Raw genomic sequence first — 10,597 nt, 5'->3', positions numbered from 1 at the left:
TGATCATGTATATAGGCATCATGTCCGAGACAAGTAGACCGACTCCTGCCTGCATCTACTACTATTACTCCACACATCGACCGCTATCCAGCATGCATCTAGAGTATTAAGTTCAAGAGAACAGAGTAACGCTTTAAGCAAGATGACATGATGTAGAGGGATAAACTCATGCAATATGATATAAACCCCATCTTGTTATCCTCGATGGCAACAATACAATACGTGCCTTGCTGCCCCTACTGTCACTGGGAAAGGACACCGCAAGATTGAACCCAAAGCTAAGCACTTCTCCCATTGCAAGAAAGATCAATCTAGTAGGCCAAACCAAACTAATAATTCGAAGAGACTTGCAAAGATAACCGATCATACATAAAAGAATTCAGAGAAGATTCAAATATTGTTCATAGATAAACTTGATCATAAACCCACAATTCATCGATCTCAACAAACACACCGCAAAAGAAGATTACATTGAATAGATCTCCACAAGAGAGGGGGAGAACTATGTATTGAGATCCAAAAAGAGAGAAGAAGCCATCTAGCTAATAACTATAGACCCGTAGGTCTGAAGTAAACTACTCACACTTCATCGGAGGGGCTATGGTGTTGATGTAGAAGCCCTCCGTGATCGATACCCCCTCCGACAGAGCTCCGAAAAAGGCCCCAAGATGGGATCTCATGGAAACAGAAAGTTACAGCGGTGGAATTAGGGTTTTGTCACCGTCTCTGGTAGTTTGGGGGTACGTGGGTATATATAGGAGGAAGGAGTATGTCGGTGGAGCAAAGTGGGCCCCATGAGGGTGGAGGGCGCGCCTGGGGGGTAGGCGTGCCCCCTACCTCGTGCCTTCCTGGTTGATGTCTTGACATAGGGTCCAAGTCCTGTAGATCACGTTCATTCCAAAAATCACGTTCCTGAAGGTTTCATTCCGTTTGGACTCTGTTTGATATTCTTTTTCTATGAAACTCTGAAATAGGCAAAAAACAGCAATTCTGGGCTGGGCCTCCGGTTAATAGGTTAGTCTCAAAAATAATATAAAAGTGTATAATAAAGCCCAATAATGTCCAAAACAGGATATAATATAGCACGGAACAATCAAAAATTATAGATACGTTGGAGATGTATCAAGCATCCCCAAGCTTAATTCCTGCTCGTCCTCGAGTAGGTAAATGATAAAAACATAATTTTTGATGTGTAATGCTACTTGGCATAATTTCAATGTAATTCTCTTAATTGTGGTATGAATATTCAGATCTGAAAGATTCAAGACAAAAGTTTAATATTGACATAGAAAGAATAATACTTCAAGCATACTAACTAAGCAATTATGTCTCTTCAAAATAACATGGCCAAAGAAAGTTATCCCTACAAAATCATATAGTCTGGCTATGCTCCATCTTCACCACACAAAGTATTTAAATCATGCACAACCCCGATGACAAGCCAAGCAAATGTTTCATACTTTTAGTGTTCTCAAACTTTTTCAATCTTCACGCAATACATGAGCGTGAGCCATGGACATAGCACTATAGGTGGAATAGAATGGTGGTTGTGGAGAAGACAAAAAGGGGGAATATAGTCTCACATCAACTAGGAGTATCAACGGGCTATGGAGATGCCCATTAATAGATATCAATGTGAGTGAGTAGGGATTGCCATGCAACGGATGCACTAGAGCTATAAGTATATGAAAGCTCAACAAAAGGAACTAAGTGGGTGTGCATCCAACTTGCTTGCTCACGAAGACCTAGGGCATTTTGAGGAATCCCATCATTGGAATATACAAGCCAAGTTCTATAAAAAATTCCCACTAGTATATGAAAGTGATAGCATAGGAGACTCTCTATCATGAAGATCATGGTGCTACTTTGAAGCACAAGTGTGGAAAAAAGGATAGTAGTATTGCCCCTTTTTATTTATTTTTTTATTCTCTTTTTTTGGGCCTTCTTTTTTTGGCCTTTCTTTTTTTATTGGGACAATACCCTATGAATGATGATCATCACACTTCTATTTATTTACAACTCAATAATTACAACTCAATACTAGAACAAAATATGACTCTATATGAATGCCTCCAGCGGTATACCGGGATAGCAATGATGCATGAGTGGCTTATATGAAAGAATTATGAATGGTGGCTTTGCCACAACTAAAATGTCAACTACATGATCATGCGAAGCAATATGACAATGATGGAGCGTGTCATAGTAAACGGAATGGTGGAAAGTTGCATGGCAATATATCTCGGAATGGCTATGGAAATGACATGATAGGTAGGTATGGTGGCTGTTTTGAGGAAGGTATATGGTGGGTGTATGATACTGGCGAAAGGTGCACGGTATTAGAGAGGCTAGAAATTGTGGAAGGGTGAGAGTGCGTATAATCCATGGACTCAACATTAGTCATAAATAACTCACATACTTATTGCAAAAATCTATTAGTTATCGAAGCAAAGTACTACGCGCATGCTCCTAGGGGGATAGATTGGTAGGAAAATACCATCGCTCATCCCCGACCGCCACTCATAAGGGGGACAATCAATAAATACATCATGCTCCGACTTCTTAACATAACGGTTCACCATACGTGCATGCTACAGGAATCACAAACTTCAACACAAGCATTTCTCAAATTCACAACTACTCAACTAGCATGACTCTAATATCACCATCTCCATATCTCAAAACAATTATCAAGTTTCAAACTTCTCATAGTATTCAACACACTCATAAGAAAAAAAAATCTTGAATGCCTAAAATAATTAAAGCAAATTACCATGCTGTTTTGTAGGACTCTCAAAATAATCTAAGTGAACCATGAGAGAACAAAAGTTTCTATAAAACAAATCCACCATCGTGCTCTAAAAGATATAAGTGAAGCACTAGAGCAAAAACTATATAACTCAAAAGATATAAGTGAAGCACATAGAGTATTCTAACAACTTCCGAATCATGTGTGTCTTTGTCAAAAAGGTGTGTGCAGCAAGGATGATTGTGGAAAACTAACAAATAAAGACTCAAATAATACAAGACGCTCCAAGCAAAACACATATCATGTGGTAAATAAAAATATAGCTCCAAGTAAAGTTACAGATAGAAGTAGACGAAAGAGGGGATGCCTTCCGGGGCATCCCCAAGCTTTGGCTTTTAGGTGTCCTTAGATTATCTTGGGGTTCCATGGGCATCCCCAAGCTTAGGCTCTTGCCACTCCTTGTTCCATAATCCATCAAATATTTTACCCAAAACTTGAAAACTTCACAACACAAAACTTAAAGTAGAAAATCTCATGAGCTCCGTTAGCGAAAGAAAACAAAACACCACTTCAAGGTACTGTAATGAACTCATTCTTTATTTATATTGGTGTTAAACATACTGTATTCCAACTTCTCTATGGTTTATAAACTATTTTACTATCCATAGATTCATCAAAATAAGCAAACAACACACGGAAAACAGAATCTGTCAAAAACAGAACAGTCTGTAGTAATCTGCAGCTAACGCAAGTTATGGAACCCCAAAAATTCTAAAATAAATTGCTGGACGTGAGGAATTTATCTATTAATCATCTTCAAAAATAATTAACTAAATAGCACTTTTCAAATAAAAATGGCATCAGTTCTCGTGAGCGCTAAAGTTTCTGTTTTTTACAGCAAGATTAAAAAGACTTTCCCCAAGTCTTCCCAACAGTTCTACTTGGCACAAACACTAATTAAACACAAAAAACACAACCAAAACAGAGGCTAGATAAATTATTTATTACTAAACAGGAGCAAAAAGCAAGGAATAAAAATAAAATTGGGTTGCCTCCCAACAAGCACTATCGTTTAACGCCCCTAGCTAGGCATGAAAGCAAGGATAGATCTAGGTACATAAGTGGCTCTCATAATATATTCATAAGGTAATTTAATTTTATTTCTAGGTAAGTGTTCCATGACTTTGCTTAACTGAAATTGGAATCTAATATTCCCTTCCTTCATATCAATAATTGCACCAATCGTTCTAAGGAAAGGTCTACCAAGAATAATAGGACATGAAGGATTGCAATCTATGTCAAGAACAATAAAATCCACGGGCACATAATTCCTATTTGTAACAATAAGAACATCATTAATTCTTCCCATAGGTTTTTTAATAGTGGAATCCGCAAGATGCAAGTTTAAAGAGCAATCATCAAAATCACGAAAACCTAGCAAATCACACAAAGTCTTTGGAATCGTGGAAACACTAGCACCCAAATCACACAAAGCATAGCATTAATGATCTTTAATCTTAATTTTAATAGTAGGTTCCCACTTATCATAAATTTTTCTAGGGATAGAAACTTCCAACTCAAGTTTTTCTTCATAAGATTGCATTAAAGCATCAACGATATGTTTGGTAAAGGCTTTATTTTGACTATAAGCATGAGGAGAATTTAGCACAGATTGCAACAAGGAAATACAATCTATCAAAGAGAAATTATCATAATGAAATTCCTTGAAATCCAAAATAGTGGGTTCATTAATATTTAAAGTTTTGACTTCTTCAATCCCACTTTTAACAATTTTAGCATCAAGATCTAAGGACTCCGAATTTTTGGAACGCCTTCTAGGTAAAGGCGGATCATATTCAGTCCCATCATTATCAAGATTCATATTACAAAACAAAGATTTAATAGGGGACACATCAATAACTTTTAGATCTTCATCTCTGTTATCATGGAAACTAGAAGAACACGCTTTTATAAAGCAATCTTTCTTAGCACGCATCCTAGCGGTTATTTCTTTGCACTCATCAATGGAAATTCTCATGGCTTTGAGAGACTCATTGATATCATGCTTAGGAGGAATAGATCTAAGTTTCAAATAATCAACATCAAGAGAAATTCTATCAACGTTCCTAGCCAACTCATCAATCTTAAGCAATTTTTCTTCCATCAAAGCATTGAAATTCTTTTGTGTGGTAATAAATTATTTAATATTAGATTCAAAATCAGAGGGTATCTTATTAAAATTTCCATAAGAATTGTTGTAGGAATTACCATAATTATTAGAGGAATTACTAGGATACGGCGTAGGATTAAAGTTTCCTCTATACGCGTTGTTACCAAAATTATTCCTACCAACAAAATTCACATCCAAAGATTCATTATTATTCTCAATCAAGGTAGACAAAGGCATATCATTAGGATCAGAAGAAACATTTTTATTAGCAAATAATTTCATAAGTTCATCCATCTTACCACTCAAAACATTAATTTCTTCTATCGCATGCACTTTCTTATTAGTAGATCTTTCAGTGTGCCATTGAGAATAATTAACCATAATATTATCTAGGAGTTTAGTAGCTTCTCCTAAAGTGATTTCCATAAAAGTGCCTCCCGCGGACGAATCTAAAAGATTTCTAGAAGCAAAATTCAATCCAGCATAAAAAATTTGTATAATCATCCACAAATTCAAACCATGTGTAGGGCAATTACGTATCATTAATTTCATCCTCTCCCAAGCTTGTGCAACATGTTCATGATCAAGTTGCTTAAAATTCATAATATCGTTTCTAAGAGAGATGATCTTAGCGGGAGGAAAATACTTAGAGATAAAAGCATCTTTGCACTTATTCCACGAATCAATACTATTTTTAGGCAAAGACGAAAACCAAGCTTTAGCACGATCTCTAAGCGAAAAAGGAAATAGCTTCAATTTAACAATATCATTGTCCACATCTTTGTTCTTTTGCACACAAATCAACAAAGTTGTTTAGATGGGTAGCGGCATCTTCACTAGGAAGGCCGGAAAACGGATATTTCATGACAAGATTCAGCAAAGCAGCATTTATTTCACAAGATTTAGCATCGGTAAGAGGAGAAATCGGAGTGCTAATAAAATCATTGTTGTTAGTATTGGTAAAGTCACACAATTTGGTATTATCTTGAGCCATCGTGACAAGCAAGCAATTCGACACACAAGCAAACAAGAAATGGGCAAAAAGAGGCGAATAGAGAAAGAGAGGGAGGATGGAGAGAGAGAGAGAGCGAATAAAACGGCAAGGGTGAAGTGGGGGGAGAGGAAAACGAGAGGCAAATGGCAAATAATGTAATGCGGGAGATAATGGTTTGTGATGGGTACTTGGTATGTTGACTTTTGCGTAGACTCCCCGGCAACGGCGCCAGAAATCCTTTTTGCTACCTCTTGAGCACTGTGTTGGTTTTCCCTTCAAGAGGAAAGGGTGATGCAGCAGAGCAGCGTAAGTATTTCCCTCAGTTTTTTAGAACCAAGGTATCAATCCAGTAGGAGGGCACACACGAGTCCCTCGCACCTACACAAACAAATACACTCCTCGCAACCAACGCGATAAAGGGGTTGTCAATCCCTTCACGGTCACCTACGAGAGTGAGATCTGATAGATATGATAAGATAATATTTTTGGTATTTTTATGATAAAGAGAAATAAAGATGCAAGTAAAATAAATGGCAAAGGAAATAACTAAGTATTGGAAGAATAATATGATGGAAAATAGACCCGGGGGCCATATGTTTCACTAGAGGCTTCTCTCGAGAGCATAAGTATTACGGTGGATAAACAAATTACTGTTGAGCAATTGACAGAATTGAGCATAGTTATGAGAATATCTAGGTATGATCATGTATATAGGCATCACGTCCGAGACAAGTAGACCGACTCCTGCCTGCATCTACTACTATTACTCGACACATCGACCACTATCCAGAATGCATCTAGTGTATTAAGTTCAAGAGAACAGAGTAACGCTTTAAGCAAGATGACATGATGTAGAGGGATAAACTCATGCAATGTGATATAAACCCCATCTTGTTATCCTCGATGGCAACAATACAATACGTGCCTTGCTGCCCCTACTGTCACTGGGAAAGGACACCGCAAGATTGAACCCAAAGCTAAGAACTTCTCCCATTGTAAGAAAGATCAATCTAGTAGGCCAAACCAAACTGATAATTCGAAGAGACTTGCAAAGATAACCAATCATACATAAAAGAAATCAGAGAAGATTCAAATATTGTTCATAGATAAACTTGATCATAAACCCACAATTCATCGATCTCAACAAACACACCGCAAAAGAAGATTACATCGAATAGATCTCCACAAGAGAGGGGGAGAACTTTGTATTGAGATCCAAAAAGAGAGAAGAATCCATCTAGATAATAACTATGGACCCGTAGGTCTGAAGTAAACTACTCACACTTCATCGGAGGGGCTATGGTGTTGATGTAGAAGCCCTCCGTGATCGATACCCCCTCCGGCGGAGCTCCGGAAAAGGCCCCAAGATGGGATCTCGTGGATACAAAAAGTTATGGCGGTGGAATTAGGGTTTTGGATCCGTCTCTGGTAGTTTGGGGGTACGTAAGTATATATAGGAGGAAGGAGTACGTCGGTGGAGCAACGTGGGCCCCACGAGGGTGGAGGGCGCGCCTGGGCGGGTAGGCGCGCCCCCTACCTCGTGCCTTCCTGGTTGATGTCTTGACGTAGGGTCCAAGTCCTTTGGATCACGTTCATTCCAAAAATCACGTTCCCGAAGGTTTCATTCCGTTTGGACTCCGTTTGATATTCTTTTTCTGGGAAACTCTGAAATAGGCAAAAAACAGCAATTCTGGGCTGGGCCTCCGGTTAATAGGTTAGTCCCAAAAATAATATAAAAGTGTACAATAAAGCCCAATAATGTGCAAAACATGATATAATATAGCATAGAACAATCAAAAATTATAGATATGTTAGAGACGTATCACCATGCAACAGATGCACTAGAGCTACAAATGTATGAAAGCTCAACAAAAGTAACTAAGTGGGTGTGCATCCAACTTGCTTGCTCACGAAGACCTAGGGCATTTGAGGAAGCCCATTGTTGGAATATACAAGCCAAGTTCTATAATGAAAAAATCCCACTAGTATATGAAATTGACAAAACAAGAGACTTTCTGTCATAAAGATCATGGTGCTACTTTGAAGCACAAGTGTGGAAAAAAGGATAGTAGCATTGCCCCTTTTTATTTTTTTTATTTTTTGGGTGCCTTCTTTTTTATTTGGCCTTTCTTTTTTTGGGACAATGCTCTATTAATGATGATCATCACACTTCTATTTATTTACAACTCAAAGATTATAACTCGATACTAGAACAAAATATGACTCTATATGCATGCCTCCGGCGGTGTACCGGGATGGGCAATGAATCAAGAGTGACATGTATGAAAAATTATGCATGGTGGCCTTGCCACAAATATGATTTCAACTACATGATCATGCAAGGTAATATGACAATGATGAAGCATGTCATAATAAACGGAACGGTGGAAAGTTGCATGGCAATATATCTCGGAATGGCTATGGAAATGCCATAATAGGTAGGTATGGTGGCTGTTTTGAGGAAGATATAAGGAGGTTTATGTGTGACAGAGCGTATCATATCCCGGGGTTTGGATGCACCGGCGAAGTTTGCACCAACTCTCGAGGTGAGAAAGGGCAATGCACGGTACCGAAGAGGCTAGCAATGATGGAAGGGTGAGAGTGTGTATGATCCATGGACTCAACATTAGTCATAAAGAACTCACATACTTATTGCAAAAATCTACAAGTCATAAAAAACCAAGCACTACGCGCATGCTCCTAGGGGGATAGATTGGTAGGAAAAGACCATCGCTCGTCCCCCACCGCCACTCATAAGGAAGGGAATCAAAGAAACACCTCATGCTTCAAATTTGTCACACAATGGTTACCATACGTGCATGCTACGGGACTTGCAAACCTCAACACAAGTATTTCTCAAATTCACAATTACTCAACTAGCACAACTCTAATATCACCATCTCTATATCTCAAAACAATCATCAAGTATCAAACTTCTCATAGTATTCAATGCACTCTATATGAAAGTTTTTATTATACCCCTCTTGGATGCCTGTCATATTAGGACTAAATTCATAAACAAAGCAAACTACCATGCTGTTCTAAATACTCTCAGAATAATATAAGTGAAGCATGAGAGTTCAATAATTTCTTCAAAATAAAACCACCGCCATGCTCTAAAAGGATATAAGTGAAGCACTAGAGCAAATGACAAACTACTCCGAAAGATATAAGTGAAGATCAATGAGTAGTCGAATAATTATGTAACTATGTGAAGACTCTCTAACATTTAAGAATTTCAGAGCTTGGTATTTTATTCAGAAAGAAAGCAAAACAAAATAAAATAAAATGATGCTCCAAGCAAAACACATATCATGTGGTGAATAAAAATATAGCTCCAAGTAAAGTTACCGATGAACGAAGACGAAAGAGGGGATGCCATCCGGGGCATCCCCAAGCTTAGGCTATTGGTTGTCCTTGAATATTACCTTGGGGTGCCTTGGGCATCCCCAAGCTTAGGATCTTGCCACTCCTTATTCCATAGTCCATCGAATCTTTACCCAAAACATGAAAACTTCACAACACGAAACTTAACAGAAAACTCGTAAGCTCCGTTAGTATAAGAAAATAAATCACCACTTAGGTACTGTTGTGAACTCATTATAAATTCATATTGGTGTAATGTCTACTGTATTCCAACTTCTCTATGGTTCATACCCTCCGACACTACTCATAGATCATCAAAATAAGCAAACAACACTATAAAAACAGAATCTGTCAAAAACAGAACAGTCTGTAGTAATCTTTAGGTTTCGAATACTTCTGTAACCCCAAAAATTCTGAAATAAATTGGTGGACGTGAGGAATTTGTCTATTAATCATCTTCAAAAAGAATCAACCTAATCCCACTCTCCAGTAAAAAAAGGCATCAAATCTCGTGAGCGCTAAAGTTTCTGTTTTTTACAGCAAGATCACATAAACTTCCCCCAAGTCTTCCCGAAGGTTCTACTTGGCACAAACACTAATTAAAATATAAAACCACATCTAAAAAGATACTAGATGAATTATTTATTACTAAACAGTAGAAAAAAGCAAAGAACAAAAATTAAGTTGGGTTGCCTCCCAACAAGCGCTATCGTTTAACGCCCCTAGCTAGGCATGATGATTTCAATGATGCTCACATAAAAGATAAGAATTGAAACATAAAGAGAGCATAATGAAGAATATAACTAGCACATTTAAGCCTAACCCACTTCCTATGCATAGGGATTTTTTGAACAAACAACTTATGGGAACAATAATCAACTAGAATAGGAAAGCAAAACAAGCATAACTTCAAGATTTTGAGCACATAGAAAGGAAACTTGGTATTATTGCAATTCCTACAAGCACATATTCATCCCTAATAATAATTTTTAGTAGCATCATGAATGAATTCAACAATATAACCATCACATAAAGCATTCTTTTCATGATCTACAAGCATAGAATTTTTATTACTCTCCACATAAGCAAATTTCTTCTCATGAATAGTAGTGGGAGCAAACTCAACGAAATAATTATCATGTGAGGCATAATCCAATTGAAAGTTAAAATCATGATGACAAGTTTCATGGATATCATTATTCTCAATAGCATACAAGTCATCACAATAATCATCATAGATAGCAACTTTGTTCTCATAATCAATGGAACCTCTTCCGAAATAGTGGAATCATTACTAAATAAAGTCATTACCTCTCCA

Source organism: Triticum urartu, chromosome 7A, assembly GCF_056163025.1.
Source record: "Triticum urartu cultivar PI428250 chromosome 7A, HENAU_Tu73, whole genome shotgun sequence".
Lineage (NCBI taxonomy): Eukaryota > Viridiplantae > Streptophyta > Magnoliopsida > Poales > Poaceae > Triticum > Triticum urartu.
Note: the sequence above shows the minus strand (reverse complement) of the source record.